The 15,478-nt window shown below is 45.5% G+C and overlaps 3 non-coding genes across 3 annotated transcripts; all 3 read right to left on the bottom strand.

Moving 5' to 3' along the window:
* Positions 1-2,653: 2,653 nt before the first annotated feature.
* On the bottom strand, positions 2,654-2,727 carry trnan-guu (transfer RNA asparagine (anticodon GUU)). Its single transcript has one exon. It is a non-coding gene; the product is annotated as a tRNA-Asn (tRNA).
* Positions 2,728-10,214: 7,487 nt separating this feature from the next.
* trnal-uag (transfer RNA leucine (anticodon UAG)) lies at positions 10,215-10,296 on the bottom strand. The gene has a single exon. It is a non-coding gene; the product is annotated as a tRNA-Leu (tRNA).
* A 3,928-nt stretch (positions 10,297-14,224) lies between these two features.
* Positions 14,225-14,306, bottom strand: trnal-uag (transfer RNA leucine (anticodon UAG)). The gene has a single exon. It is a non-coding gene; the product is annotated as a tRNA-Leu (tRNA).
* Between the last annotated feature and the right edge of the window lie 1,172 nt (positions 14,307-15,478).

Below are 15,478 nucleotides of genomic sequence, written 5' to 3'. Positions count from 1 at the left end.
AACAGCAGAATCCAAGCCCTGCAATCAGATGTGAACTCGCTGGTGTCTCAGCACGTCTGATGATTGAGCGAATCCCTCCACACACGGATCACAGAATGATAGAAAGTTACAGAACAGAAGGAAGCCATTCAGCCCATCGTGTCTGTACCGACCGAAAAAGAGCTATCCAACATAATCACACTTTCCAACACTTGGTCCATAGCCCTGTAGATTACGGCACTTCAGATGCACATCCAAGTACTTTTTAAATGAGTTGAGGTTTTCTGCCTCGACCACCCTTTCAGACAGTGAGTTCCAGACCCCTAACACTCTCTCCGCTTCTGTGTATCCTGTTACTTTTTCACTGCTGTCCGGAAGTCTATGAACAACTCCCACCAAACTCTTGCATTCTATTCTGTTGCTAATTTCTACGCAAAGCCTTTCCACTGCGTGCTCACCTTTACTGATATGTCTTCTTTCTAATGCAGTAATAGTATCACTCCTCAATATCGCTGCTCCACCGCCATTTGCAATGTCCCTATCCTTTCTAAACGGCATATAACTTGAAATATTTATCTGCCAGTCATGCCACGTTTGTAGTCAGGTCTCAGTGATGAGCACTACGTCATGCACTATAAGCTGAATTTACGCTTCTAATTCACTTGTTTTATTTCTTATGCTACGTACATTAATGCATAGAACATTTAATTGGGCAATAGAACTTGTAATACTCTTATGCCCTGATGCTGTGTTTAACACACTTGGTAAATAATGTTGGTGAGCTGCAGACACAAGTGGTAACATCGGATTATGTTATAGTGTCAGTAATGGAGACCTGGCTCAAACAAGCGGAGGAATGGCCACTTAAATATTCCTGGCTACAACGTATTCAGGAAAGGCAGGGAAAAAAATGGGTGGAGGTGGTAGAGGGGAGCAGCCACTATTGATCAAAAATACTGTTACAGCGGTAGAAAGGGTCGCCATGATTAAGGGTTCAAAGGCAGAATCTTTTTGGTTAGAATTAAGGAACAATTGAGGAGCTATTACGCTGCTGGATGCATTCTACAGGCGACCAAATAGTGGGAAGGAGATAGAGGAGCAAATTGGCAGGTAAATTGCAGAAAGATGCAATAATTTTAGAGTGGTGATAAAAGGGAACTTCATTTATCCGAATATAGACTGGGATATAGCAGTGTAAAAGTCAAAGAGGGCGAGCAATTCCTGAAATGTGTACAAGAGAAATTTCTTAATCCGTATGTTTTCAGCCCAACGAGGAAGGAAGCAGTGCTGGATTTATTTAGGGGAAAGAAATGGGGCAAGTGGAGCATGATTCAGTGGGGGAACATTTGCAGCAGGTTTAGTGTAGTTATGGACAATGCAAGGAAAAATCAAGTATGAAAATACTCAACTGGGAAGAGCGAATTTCAGCGAGTTGAAAAGAGATCGGGTCCAGGTGGATTGGAATCAAAGATTGGCAGGTAAAACAGTAAATGAGCAATGGGAGGCTTTGAGTGAGGAGATAGTTCGGGTACAGACTGGACACATTCTTACTCGGGGAAAGGTTGGGCACGCAAAACTAGAGCTCCCTGGATGACAACAGAGTATTTGCGACAACATTTTGTACATTCTGAATACCAATATCCGGACAGGTGTGCCCACGGTTATCAACCACAATCTCGTCACTTCCACGCTGACAGATAAAAAGCGGCCACATTCTGCTTGAGTGAGATTAAATCCGAGAGCGGTTTCAAGGTCAATTGCAATTGCGAGCAGAATGCATTCAGAAGACGTGAGATCATTGAGATACCTCCAAACACCTTGCCAGTTTGAATAGCAGCTCAAGATCACAGGTCGGGGGGAAAAATGAGGGCTCGTCCGGGATCTCTCACATATTTCAAACAACACACCCGAAGCGAGAATCATACCCCTCGACCAACGAGCCCGCTGGAATAAAAAACGCAACAAGCAGTAGTTTCTGAGTATCAGCGGCCACTTTCCCCACATATCCCTTGAAGCACCATAAATAAAAATGTGTCCGTACATTAGTGAAGAATCATAAAGCCAATTTCTGCTCTGTTGGGTTTTGTTTCGGGCTCCTGACGCTGATAAAGATGATTGGGGACAGTTGATGAGTTAATGGTTGTAAGGGCGCAGATCCTCCGGTGTGAGGGTGCAGATCCTCCGGTGTGAGGGTGCAGATCCTCCGGTGTGAGGGTGCAGATACTCCGGTGTAAGGGTGCAGATACTCGGATTTAAGGTTGCAGACACTAGGATGTAAGGATTTGTTGCCACGACTGAAATGCGGCTTAGAACTGTTGTTATTATCCAAGGCAGCGCTGCAGGATCCTTTCATGATCTCTCATAAATCAACTGAAACCCATCGGAATGTGAACACAATTTTACGTTTCCAAAATAAAAGGGAGTGACATTCATTGTGGAAACAGTCTGGTGTCGCTCACTGCAGAAATATCCATGTCAGAGTGAAGCGGCTCTCCTGCAACCTTCGGACCTTGTCTGTCAAGAAGAATTCAGATTTCCGCGAAGCCAATCAGAGGTTAAATGGTGGAAGATCGGCCGTGCTCAGCTGGCCATCGAAACCGGGCATTTGTTTTGCAGCCAAAACAAACATCAAAAACCAGGAAATGCGAGACCATGAAGATAAAAAATACCCTACCGTCCCTGGGTGGGCTCGAACCACCAACCTTTCGGTTAACAGCCGAACGCGCTAACCGATTGCGCCACAGAGACAGCACACGTTTGATTCTGAACCACTGATTCAACGAGCTAAAAATTCAGGTTGCAGCGATCACTCTGACCTCTCTCTTCGATCAGTTTCCTTTTCCAAAATGAAGTGTGTGAAGTTTGCACGAGTGAAAATCTGCGCTCTATCATTCCTGAACATTAAACTCACTTTGTCATTGAACACTGTATGTTGGAGGACTCAGTCCCCTCGTGGTCGAGAGGATTGATTATTCGAGCTGTGATTCGCCATTCTCAATTCCAGTAATATTCAGGTTTGCTGAAAATGAGATGAGATGAAATGAGCAGGTCCGACGAGCAGGTCTGTGACACGACTCGGTGTCTACAAACTTGTCCCGTGCACTTACAGTGAAGCGGACGGCAGTTTTCACTCAAACAAGTAACTATGATGTTAAGAAAAAGTGTCGATGGTAGCATGATGTGGAGATGCCGGTGATGGACTGGGGTTGACAATTGTAAACAATTTTACAACACCAAGTTATGGTCCAACAATTTTATTTTAAAATTCACAAGCTTTCGGAGGCTTCCTCCTTCCTCAGGTGAATGTCAAGAAATCCTCGAACCTCTCGCATTTATAAATCACAGAACAATACCTGGTGATTACAGACAGTCTTTGCAACTGCCCGTTGCCAAGGCAACCAAAGTGTTCAGACAGATAGGTGTTACCAACAAGGCCACCGAATATACAAACGGCCAGAACAAAAAAAAAAACAGAGAGAGAGAGGCCGAAACATCCGGAAGGAAAAGACAGCAATTGACCCGTTATATTAAAAATAGATAACTTTTGTTCACTGGTGGGGCTACGTGTAGCGTGACATGAACCCAAGATCCCGGTTGAGGCCGTCCTCATGGGTGCGGAACTTGGCTATCAATTTCTGCTCGATGATTTTGCGTTGTCGTGTGTCTCGAAGGCCGCCTTGTAGTACGCTTACCCGAAGGTCGGTGGCTGAATGTCCATGACTGCTGAAGTGTTCCCCGACTGGGAGGGAACTCTCCTGTCTGGCGATTGTTGCGCGGTATCCGTTCATCCGTTGTCGCAGCGTCTGCATGGTCTCGCCAATGTACCATGCTTTGGGGCATCCTTTCCTGCAACGTATGAGGTAGACAACGTTGGCCGAGTCACAGGAGTATAAACCATGCACCTGGTGGGTGGTGTCCTCTCGTGTGATGGTGGTATCTGTGTCGATGATCTGGCATGTCTTGCAGAGGTTACCGTGGTAGGGTTGTGTGCTGTCGTGGACGCTGTTCTCCTGAAAGCTGGGTAATTTGTTGCGAACTATGGTCTGTTTGAGGTTGGGTGGCTGTTTAAAGGCGAGTAGTGGAGGTGTGGGGATGGCCATAGCGAGGTGCTCGTCGTCATTGATGACATGTTGCAGGCTGCGGAGAACATGGCGTAGTTTCTCCGCTCCGGGGAAGTACTGGAAGACGAAGGGTACTCTGTTGGTTGCGTCCTGTGTTAGTCTTCTGAGGAGGTCTATGCGATTTTTCGCTGTGGCCCGTCGGAAGTGTCGATCGATGAGTCGAGCGTCATATCCCGTTCTTACTAGGGCGTCTTTCAGCGTCTGTAGATGTCCTTCGCGTTCCTCCTCGTCTGAGCAGACCTTGTGTATTCGCAGGGCCTGTCCATAGGGGATGGCCTCTTTGACGTGGTTAGGGTGGAAGCTGGAAAAGTGGAGCATCGTGAGGTTGTCCGTGGGCTTGCGGTAGAGTGAGGTGCTGAGGTGTCCGTCTTTGATGGAGATTCGTGTGTCCAAGAAAGAAACTGATTCCGAGGAGTAGTCCATGGTGAGCTTGATGGTGGGATGGAACTTTTTAATATTATTGTGTAGTCTCTTTAGTGATTCTTCGCCGTGGGTCCATAGAAAGAAAATGTCGTCGATGTATCTGGTGTATAGTGGTGGTTGGAGGTCTTGTGCAGTGAAGAAGTCCTGCTCGAACTTGTGCATGAAAATGTTGACGTATTGGGGTGCAAATTTGGTCCCCATGGCTGTTCCATGTGTTTGGGTAAAGAACTGGTTATCGAAGGTGAAGACATTGTTATCCAGGATGAAGCGGATGAGTTGTAGGATGCCGTCTGGCGATTGGCTGTTGTTGGTGTTGAGCATTGATGCTGACGCAGCGATGCCGTCATCGTGGGGGATACTGGTGTATAGTGCCGAGACGTCCATCGTGGTGAGAAGTGATCCTGGTTCAACTGGTCCGTGGGTACTGAGTTTTTGTAGGAAGTCTGTAGTGTCGCGACAGAAGCTGGGGGTTCCCTGTACGATGGGTTTCAGGATGCCCTCGATGTATCCGGAGAGGTTCTCACACAGGGTTCCGTTGCCTGATACGACAGGACGTCCGGGTGTGTTGGCTTTGTGTATCTTTGGGAGGCAGCAGAAGTCTCCCACGCGGGGAGAACGTGCGATGAGAGCGCGTAGGATGCTTTGAAGGTCTGGATCGAAGGTCTTGATCAGTTTGTTGAGCTGGTGTGTGTGTTCTTTGGTCGGATCTGCGGGTAACCGTCTGTAGTGTTCCTGGTTGAACAGCTGTCGGTATGCTTCTTTGCAATAGTCCGTTTTGTTCTCTATGACGATGGCTCCTCCTTTGTCCGCTGGTTTGATGACGATGTTGCGGTTGGTCTTGAGAGCGTTGATGGATTTGCGTTGTGCTCGGGTGACATTCTGGACTGTCTTCTGAGTGCGGCTGATGAATCTGTCATTGACGCATTTCCTGACAGCTTGAGCATACATGTCAAGCTGAGGGCAGCGATCTTCCGGAGTCGTCCAGTTTGACTCTTTCCTCTGCTGTTCCGGATCGTTGATTGTCTCATTGGGTTCGCTGCTATAATCTTCGGGTTTGTAGAAGTATTCCCGGAGCCTCATTCTCCTGATGAATTCCTCTGTGTCCGGCGCGAGACTAGTGGGGTCGATTTTGGTGGTGGGGCAGAAATTGAGCCCTCGGCTGAGAACTTCGATTTCGTCTGGTTGAAGGGTGTGGTCGGACAAATTGACGATAGCTTTCCCTGTGGTTGCAACCGTGGTACCAGGGGAAGCTTGGTCGATGCTGGTGGTGATGCCGAGTTTTTCAAGCTTCCTGCTCTTGGTTTGCATGCAGGAAGCGTAGTTCTGTTGCCTTGTCTGTTTGGCGGTGTCTCGTCGCTGGTCTGCTGTGTCCTGAGCACAGCTTGACAGTATGGACTCTATCTTGGTTTCGAGGTTGCGGCGTCTGTTGTTGAGCTGGTGTATGAGATGGTTGTGGAGTGTGCGAGAGGTACGAAGGCAGAGTCTCTCAGCGTAGTCTGTGTTGTATATCGACTTGAGTGGTTTCGTGATCTGCAGTCCTTTCGGGATCTTGTCTGCTTTCTTTCAGCTCTGTCGAAACTTGATGTCTGTGTCGATATGCGCAATCTTCTTGGAGATTCTCTCCACTTTTAGCCGGCAGTTTGTGGTGTCGATAGTGGCCACGATGTGGAAATGCCGGTGATGGACTGGGGTGGACAAATGTGAGGAGATGCACAACACCCGGTTATAGTCCAACAAAGAAAGTCAAGGCTAAACCTTTACCAATTACTCGTTAGGCCTCAGCTGGAGTAGGTTGTTCAATTCTAGGCACCACCATTGAGGACGGATCAAATTGCTTTGGAGACGGTACAAAGGCAGTTTACCAGGATGATACCAGGGATGAGGGACTTCAGTTATGTGGAGAGATCGGAGAAGCTGTGATTGTTCTCCTTAGAGCAGAGAAGGTTAAGTGGAGACCTAATAGAGGCATTCAATATCATGAGGGGTTGTGATAGAGCAAGGAGGGCGAGACTGTTTCCTCTGGCAAGCGGGCCGGTAACCAGAGGTCTTAGATTGAAAATAGTTGTCAAAAGGGGAATTGAGGAGAATTTCTTTCCACACAGAGGGTTCTTAAGAGATGGAACGCACTACCTGATAGGGCGGTGGAAGCAGATTGCACATGATCTTTCAAACGGGAATTGAAAAGTTATGTGAAGAGGACTAAATTGAAGAGCTATCGGGGTAAAGTGGGACTAAATTGGACTAAACTTTCGAAGAGCCAGCACAGGCACGACGTGCCGAATGGCCTCCTTCCGTGCTGTAAAATTCTATGATTCTATGGTTCCACAAACCTAAAACTTCTCTCATCTAGAAGATGTCACCAGGCGGTGGCTATATTTTTCGTGTTTCTGTCCTTCTGAAGTGTGATCGAACCGTACCAGAAGTTTCCTTCAATGAGTAAGGAAGGAAGGTGTCTGTGTAAATATCAGATATACACGTGGATGGTACCGTGGGAACCAGATACAATGCTCATTCCAGTTACTTGTTTAGCAGGAAACAGCGATCATTCTCTTCATCTGCACTTGCCTGAAGGAAAAGGAAACAAACGAAACTACTCAGTTCTTTGTTATCGCTTCTTCTACTCGTTTACGTCGACTCACCGAGAATGTGACGGAGAGATTGAGAGATTGCATTGGCTTTTTACTTTGTAATCTATTATCCTTTGTAATTATTGTAAGAGACGGATCCAACCCAACTGTCATGTGCCTGACATTATCATTGCTACTAAGATGTGCTATAAATGAATTTCTCCGAATTGCACATTGCGGACAAAAGCTGACCACCGAAACTTGCTCTCATACCAGCTTCGCATCGCATCTTTGGGTGGGAGGTGGGTTGCTGTTTGAAAGTAAAGAATCTTGTAAAATCAGCCCTCCAGAGCAGTAACCGCGAAATGTATTCAGGACACTTTCTGTTAGAGGCCTGTCTGCAGAACGAAAGAGGACTTCCGCACTGCAATTCTGGAATCCTTTCCTTGTTGGCTTCTCAACCGATACAAATACCGACCAGTGATATTTTGTTGCTTAAATTCACAAAGTGCTAAATATCACTAAGGAAACAAAAAGACACGACTGGGAGTCGAACGCACGATCGCCTGTTTATAAAACAAGCGCTTTGACCAGCTGAACCACGGCGCAGAACCACGTTGCTCAACAAACACATCTTCACACTGATACCTGTGAGCTGCTGAAGAGCAGAGACGGTTAATTTGAGGAATGCGGGGCCATTTAGAAGTTATCCATTTCTTTTGTCGATTTCTCTGTGTTTCCCGATACTGTCTGTGTCTCTCGCTGTGTTTTTCTTTGTGAGTCCATCTGTGAGTTGATTCTGATCTAATGCATGTGTTTGTGTTTGTGTTTGTTTCTTACGTGAAATAAATGAGGAGATCAAACAGTGCTCCCTTTAAGACTTGTAAACAATTTTACAACACCAAGTTATAGTCCAGCAATTTTATTTTAAATTCACAAGCTTTCGGAGGCTTCCTCCTTCCTCAGGTGAACGTTGTTGGAAATGGGGAATTTAAGACTGAGGAACTAAGAAACCAAACTTAATCGCAAGATATTGTTTGCTTTGATGCAGTAAATGAAATATGACACCTTGAATGATTTCGGTTCAGTTATGTGCAAAAAGAAACTGTGACCCGAAGATATTATGAACACGTCGCCTTGTAAGTTGTTGCCAGAAACGTTACGTTTGCAACTCAAGGTGTGTTTAATTTCGACAGGGAATGTTTCGCTAGTTTCGTATTATTTAATTTGCGTTAAATGAATGAAATCGGAAATAATCGCAGCGACCATTACAACAGTCTAAACCATTCTAATATTAACGGTAACAGAAGATGTTGAGAACAGTATCGAATATTCTGCAGGATAATGAATATAATCAGAAGGAATAGTCGCCAATAATTCCAATAGGGAATTCAACAGAAACCTCTTTACCCAGAGAGTGGTTAGAATGTGGGACGTGCTAAGAAAAGGAAAGATGAAGAAAATAATACAGATGCATTGAAGAGGAAGCCAGATAAGCCCATGAGGGAGACAGGAATAGAAGGGTATCCTGATATGTTTAGATGAAGTAGGGAGGGAGGAGGCTCGTGTGGAGCATAAACGCCGGCAGACACCAGTTGGGCCGAATGGCCTGCTTCTGTGTTCTTGTTTCGATGAAACTCGATGAATATTTTTTGGTGTTCTGCTCCCACATGACGCTGAGAGCCACAGTCACTACTTCCTTCCCGCCGACTGCGGAAATCTTGGGCGGGAGGTTAGGCCGTTGGACTCGACACTCACTGCGGTTTTCCTCGCTCAGGTTGTCGCCTTGATTGCAGAGCAATCTCTCAACAATCTAAGTTTCTGCTTTGAATTTGAATCCTCTCCCTGTGAAGAACATGATTCAAAAAACGGCTAGAATTCGTTCGGCTGCGTTTAGTTAAAAAATCCCGTTTATATGTTGATGCACAAGCTTGTTGCAGTTAATTGGAAACATGAATAATATTTCAGCGTAAATCGGATTTCGTGGCAGTTATTAATTAGAAATATTTCTGTCTTCTTCAATGTTTTTTTATGAATTGGAGATTTTTGATTAAAACTGTCCGCTTTATGCGGGACTTGGACACTGGGCCTCTCGCATTTCAATCAGTGCAAGTCCCTATGCTGGCGACTCATGCAACTTTATTAGAATCATTAAATTGTTGGGATTGGAACCCACGCCTACAGGGAAGATTGCGACATGAGCTCAGCACCTTACACCCTGTAGGCCATTCTGACCCCTGGAGCTGTTACACTGAAGCCCAGAGAACACGCAAAAATGAGCCTCATCATCTGCTTCACACAAAATTCAATCTGCTGGACGTCCAGCTCTGCCAGACTGCATGTTCTTTCATACAGGTTTCCAACTGGACAAAACACTCTTCTGCCGTGCGAGCATTGGTGCTTCAGAGGTAATATTGTTGCTTGTAGTAATTCTATTCCTGTAACAGTAGATCCTGAAGTGCAGGGTGGAAAGTATCGTGTCTGAGTGGTCTAAGGCGCTGTTTTAAAGCTCCAGATAAATCCCACATTTTGTAGATGGATCAAAATCATAGCCTATGGTTCCAAAACCACAGCCTCCCTCCTGTAAACAAGTAATGCTGAAGCGCTGCTTTTAACCTCTCATCTGCTATTGGAACACGACAGGCCGGAGGAACCTCATGGCAACACCAATAAGGAGATGTCGTTGGAAGAAGACCAATTGTTCCTTCAACTCCGTTCGAATTGTTCACAAGCAAAACGATTGTTTGTTCCAAGTGGGAATCGAACTCACAATCTCGGCATTCCCGGAACCTTTACTGACATCCAAATAGCGCGTATTGACATGTCCCACTCTGCTGGAAGAGATGCGGACATGAGCCGCACTTACCTATGAAAACGTGTCTTGTCCCCTTGATGAAACGAATCCTGGATTAGAGCTAAATTCTCTCTGGGTACATGATATAGAATCGCAACGCTGCAAAAATTTGAAAGCGGCACGGACACGATGGGCCGAATGGTCCACCTTTGTGCAGCAACTGTCCATGATTCTCATTGCTGCACTTTTCGCTTCTTTTGCATTCTCCGCTGGACCACACTCCACCATGATTTTCTGTGAATACGTCAAAACAAACATTGCTACTAACCCTGACAGCAGTGGGATTCGAACCCACGTCCCCGCAGAGACTGGAGCCTAAATCCAGCGCCTTAGACCGCTCGGCCATGCTGCCACGAACAACGCTCATCATTACTGAAACACGAGGCTAGTGATTGAAATCCGGCTTTCTTGCTCTTTATCATTTGGGTCCAGTGCTTTTGAATTGTGCAGGAAGGAAATTAAAGGGCTTTCTGAACCCATCCTGCATTTAACACTTGATCAAAAAACTTGTCATCGAGCTCCACGTTGATAAACATAGAAAATTGAGGACAGGAGAAGACTATTCAGCCCCTCGAACCTGCTGCGCGATTGAATTCGATCAGGGGTGATCTGTGTCCCAACTCTATTTACCAGACTGTGACACATATCCCTTGATACACTTTCGGGGAAAAATCCATCGATGTCAGTCTTCAAAATATGAATTGACCCAACATCTGCAGCCTTTTGTTGAAATGAGTTCCAGATTTCTACGATATTTTCTGTGATAAAGTGCTTCCTGATTGATCAGCTGAATGGTTTTGCTCTACTTTTCAGATTAAGCCCTCTCATTCTGGATTCTCCCAACAGAGAAAGCTGCCGAAACCCGAGATTGAACTATAAACCTGTAAATCTTCTGAGAAGGTATCAGGGAGTTTAATGGCTTCTTCGTGGTGATCCGGTCGGGCAAGGGGATCTGCTATAGGGGGAACGGATTGTGAGAGGGTGTCAGAGAATGTGAGGGGTCTCCGGGCATATCAATGCGTAAGTGGCACTCAGTGTATCAGAGAACGTAAAGGGCGCTGACAAGGTATCAAAGAGGATCATGGACTCTCTGAGGGGATCGGAGAAGGTAAGAGACAGAGCGTATCAGAGAAGTCAATGAGCTCAGGGAGAATTAAAGAGGGAGAGGCGCGTTCAGGAGGTATCAGAGAGGCTCATGGATCCAGAGTTGTCATCTTCTAAACATTACATTTCTTAATATTTAATAACAGCAAAAAATGAATCCGAATTGAACAGATAATCTGCCGTGTCCCACGTGCAGGGAATGAAAAGGTAGAATCGGGACGGCACTGGATGTTTGCCAGTGCTCACGGTTTTCTTTCACACAGCTCATTGTTGTGTCCGTTCATCTTACTGCATTTCATTAATTGAAGATAAGAGGTTGCACCTGCAACTCTTTGTGAGCAATAAAATATGAACCACCCAACGTGGGGCTTGAACCCGCGACCCTGAAATTAAGAGTCTCACACGCGAACGACGAGAGATAGCCGGGACCACTGGCAACATTTGTTGCCTCCTCTGGCAGGAAGGGAGCAATTGGTTTGGCTTCATTGGGTCAATTTGTCCAACAATCCGAGGAGAGTTCCTTCTGAAGACCCGATTTTTCAATCTGGAGTCTGTCTGTATTTTTAACTTGTCATACAGCCCCGCGTTGAGCAATATGGGAACATCGGGACAGGAGAAGACCATTCAGCCCCTCGAACCTGCTGCGCTATTCAATTTGATCTTGGGTGATCTGTCCCTCATCTCTGCCCTGTGATATTATGTTGGTTAAATTCACAAAGTGACAAATATCACGAAGGAAACAAAAAGGCACCGCTGGAAATCGACCCCAAGATCTACCTATTTACTAGATAGTGTAGATAGTGTGTTTTGAAGAGCTAAACCAAGGCGCCAAATCACAATACTAAAATACCACATCTCACTGATATCTGTCAGCTTCGTTTGAGCAGAGAAGGTGAGTTTGAGGAGTGTGGGGCCATTTTGTACTCATCCATTTCTTGTGTCTGTTTCTCTGTGTTTCCCGATACTGTCTGTGTCTCTCGCTGTGTTTTTCTTTGTTTGTCCATCTGTGAGTTGATTCTGATTTAATGCATGTCCTTGTGTTTGTGTTTGTTTCTTACGTGAAATAAATGAGGAAATCAGACAATTCTCCCTTTGACACTGCAGCTCCCTAAGCAGCCAAACTTAATGGCAAGATATTGTTTATTTTTAAGCATTATAAAGCTGCCATCTTGAATGATTTAGGTTCAGTTCTGTTCAAAAAGAAACTGTGACCACAACGTGTTTCAAACACATCGTTTTATAAGTTGTTGCCAGACACGTTCCGATTGCACCTCAAGGTGTGTCTCGGCAGGAAATGATTCGCTAGTTTAGTATTATTCAATTTGCATGAAATTAATGAATCGGAAATAATCGCTGCAACCATTACAATAGTATAAACCCTCCAACATTAACGGGAACAGAAGATGCTGAGAACAGTCTCGAATATTCTGCAGGATAATGAATATGAACAGAAGGAATAGTCGCTAATAGACTGGTTAGAATGTGGAATGCGCTACCACAAGGAACAGTTGAGGCAAATAGTCGAGATGCATTGAAGAGGAAGCCAGATAAGCCCATGAGGGAGAAAGTAATAGAAGGGTATCCTGATAGGGTGAGATAAAGTAGGGAGGGTGGAGGCTCGGGTGGAGCTTAAACGCCGGCACAGACCAGTTGGGCCGAATGGCCTGTTTCTGTGCTGTAGTTTCGATGTAATTCGATGAATATTATTTGGTGGTCTGCTCCCACGTGACGCTGATCAGCCTCAGCCTCTCCTTCCTTCCCACCGACTGCAGAAACCTTGGGCGGGAGGTTCCACCGTTGGACTCGACACTCACTGCGGTTTTCCCCGCTCAGGTTCCCTTCTTGTTTGCAGCGCATTCTCTCAACAATCTGAGTGTCTCCTGTGAATTTGAATCCTCTCCCCGTGAAGAACAGGAGACAAAAAACGGCTACAATTCATTTTACTTCGTTTCGTAAAAATCTCTCATTTATATTTTGATGCAACGCTTGTTGCTGTTTGTTGGAATCATGAATAATATTTCAGCGTAAATCAGATGTTGTTGCAGTCATTAATTCAAAATATTTCTGTTTTCTTCAACGTTTATATGAATTGGAGATTTTTGACTGAAGATGCCCGCTTTATCCGGGACTTTGACCATTGACTTATCGCATTTCAATCAGTGCAAGTCCCTGAACAAGCGACTCATGCTACTTTATTAGAATAATTAAATTATTGGGATTGGAGCCCACGCCTCCAGGGAAGATTGCGACCTGAACCCAGCACCTTACACCCGTGAGGCCATTTTGACCCCTGGAGCTGTTACACGAAAGTCCAGAGAACTCACAAGAAGGAGCCTCATCATCTGCTTCGCGCAAAATTCAATCTGCTGGACGCCTAGCTCTGCCAGACTGCATGTTCTTTCATATAGGTTTCCAATTGGACAAAACACTCTTCTGCCGTGCGAACATTGGTGCTTCAGAGGTACTATTCTTGCTTGTAGTAATTCTGTTCCTGTAACAGTAGATGCTGAAGTGCAGGATGGAAAGTATCGTGTCTGAGTGGTCTCAGGCGCTGGTTTCAAGCTCCAGATAAATCCCACATTTTGTGGATGGATCAAAATCAAAGCCTCTGGCTCCAAAACCACAGCCTCCCTCCAGTAAACAAGTAATGCTGAAGCGCTGCTTTCAACCTCTCATCTGCTATTGGAACACGATAGGCCGGAGAAACCACATGGCAACACCAATGAGGAGATGCAGTTTGAAGAACACCAATTGTTCCTTCAACTCCGTTCGAATTATTCACAAGCAAAACGATGATTTTTCCACGTGGGAATCGAACACACAATCTCGACATTCCCCGAACCTTAACTCGTACACCAATACCGTGTATTTACCTGTCCCACTCTGGTGGAAAGAATGCAAACATGATCCGCACTTACCTATGAAAACGTGTCTTGCCCCCTTGTTGAAACGAATTCTGGATTAGAGCTAAAGTCTCTCCGGGTACATGGTATCAAATCGCACCGCTGCAAAAATTTGAAAGCGGCACGGACACGATGGGCCGAATGGTCCACCTTTGTGCAGCAACTCTCCATGATCCTCATTGCTGTACTTTTCGCTTCTTTTGCATTCTCCGCTGGACGACACTGCACCATGATTTTCTGTGAATTCGTCAAAATAAACATTGCTGCTAACCCTGACAGCAGTGGGATTCGAACCCACGTCCCCGCAGAGATTGGAGCCTAAATCCAGCGCCTTAGACCGCTCGGCCATGCTGCCACAAAATTGCCCCATCATTAATGAAACATGAGGCTAGTGATTGAAATCCGGCTTTCTTGCTCTTTATCATCTGGGTCCAGTGCTTTTGAATTGTGCAAGAAGGAAATTAAAGGGCTTTCTGAGCCCTTCCTGCATTTAACACTTGATCAAAAACTTGTCATCGAGCCCGACGTTGATAAATGTCGAAAATTGGGGACTATTCAGCTCCTCGAACCTGCTGCGCCATTTAATTCGATCAGGGGTGATCTGTGCATCAACTCTATTTCCCCGACTGTGACACATATCCCTTGACACACTTCGGGGAAAAATCCATCGATCTCAGTCTTCAAAATATGAATTGACCCAACATCTGCAGCCTTTTGTTGAAATGAGTTCCAGATTTCTACGATATTTTCTGTGATAAAGTGCTTCCTGATTGATCAGCTGAATGGTTTTGCTCTACTTTTCAGATTAAGCCCCCTCATTCTGGATTCTCCCAACAGAGAAAGCTGCCGAAACCCGAGATTGAACTATAAACCTATAAATCTTCTGAGAAGTTATCAGTGAGTTTAATGGCTTCTTCGTGGTGATCCGGTCGGGCAAGGGGATCTGATATAGGGGGAACGGATTGTCAGAGGGTGTCAGAGAATGTAAGGGGTCTCCGGGCATATCAATGCGTAAGTGGCACTCAGTGTATCAGAGAACGTGAAGGGCGCTGACAAGGTATCAAAGAGGATAATTGACTCTCTGTGTGGATCGGAGAAGGGAAGAGACAGAGCGTATCAGAGAAGTCAATGAGCTCAGGGAGAATTAAAGAGGGAGAGGCGCGTTCAGGAGGTATCAGAGAGGCTCATGGATCCAGAGTTGTCATCTTCTAAACATTACATTTCTTAATATTTAATAACAGCAAAAAAAAAGAACAGATAATCTTCCGTGTCCCAGGTGCAGGGAACGAAAAGGTCGAATCAGGACGGGACTGGATGTTTGCCAGTGCTCACGGTTTTCTTTCACACAGCTCATTGTTGTGTCCGTTCATCTTACTGCATTTCATTAATTGAAGATAAGAGGTTGCACCTGGAACCCTTTGTGAGCAATAAAATGTGAACCACCCAACGTGTGGCTCAAACCCACGACACTGAAATTCAGAGTCTTATACTTTATCGACTGAGATAGCCAGGCCCACTGGCAACATC

The sequence above is a fragment of the Heptranchias perlo genome, unplaced genomic scaffold, assembly GCF_035084215.1.
Source record: "Heptranchias perlo isolate sHepPer1 unplaced genomic scaffold, sHepPer1.hap1 HAP1_SCAFFOLD_73, whole genome shotgun sequence".
Lineage (NCBI taxonomy): Eukaryota > Metazoa > Chordata > Chondrichthyes > Hexanchiformes > Hexanchidae > Heptranchias > Heptranchias perlo.
The sequence above is the reverse complement of the archived record's forward strand: the minus strand, read 5'-3'. Positions and strand labels throughout refer to the sequence as shown.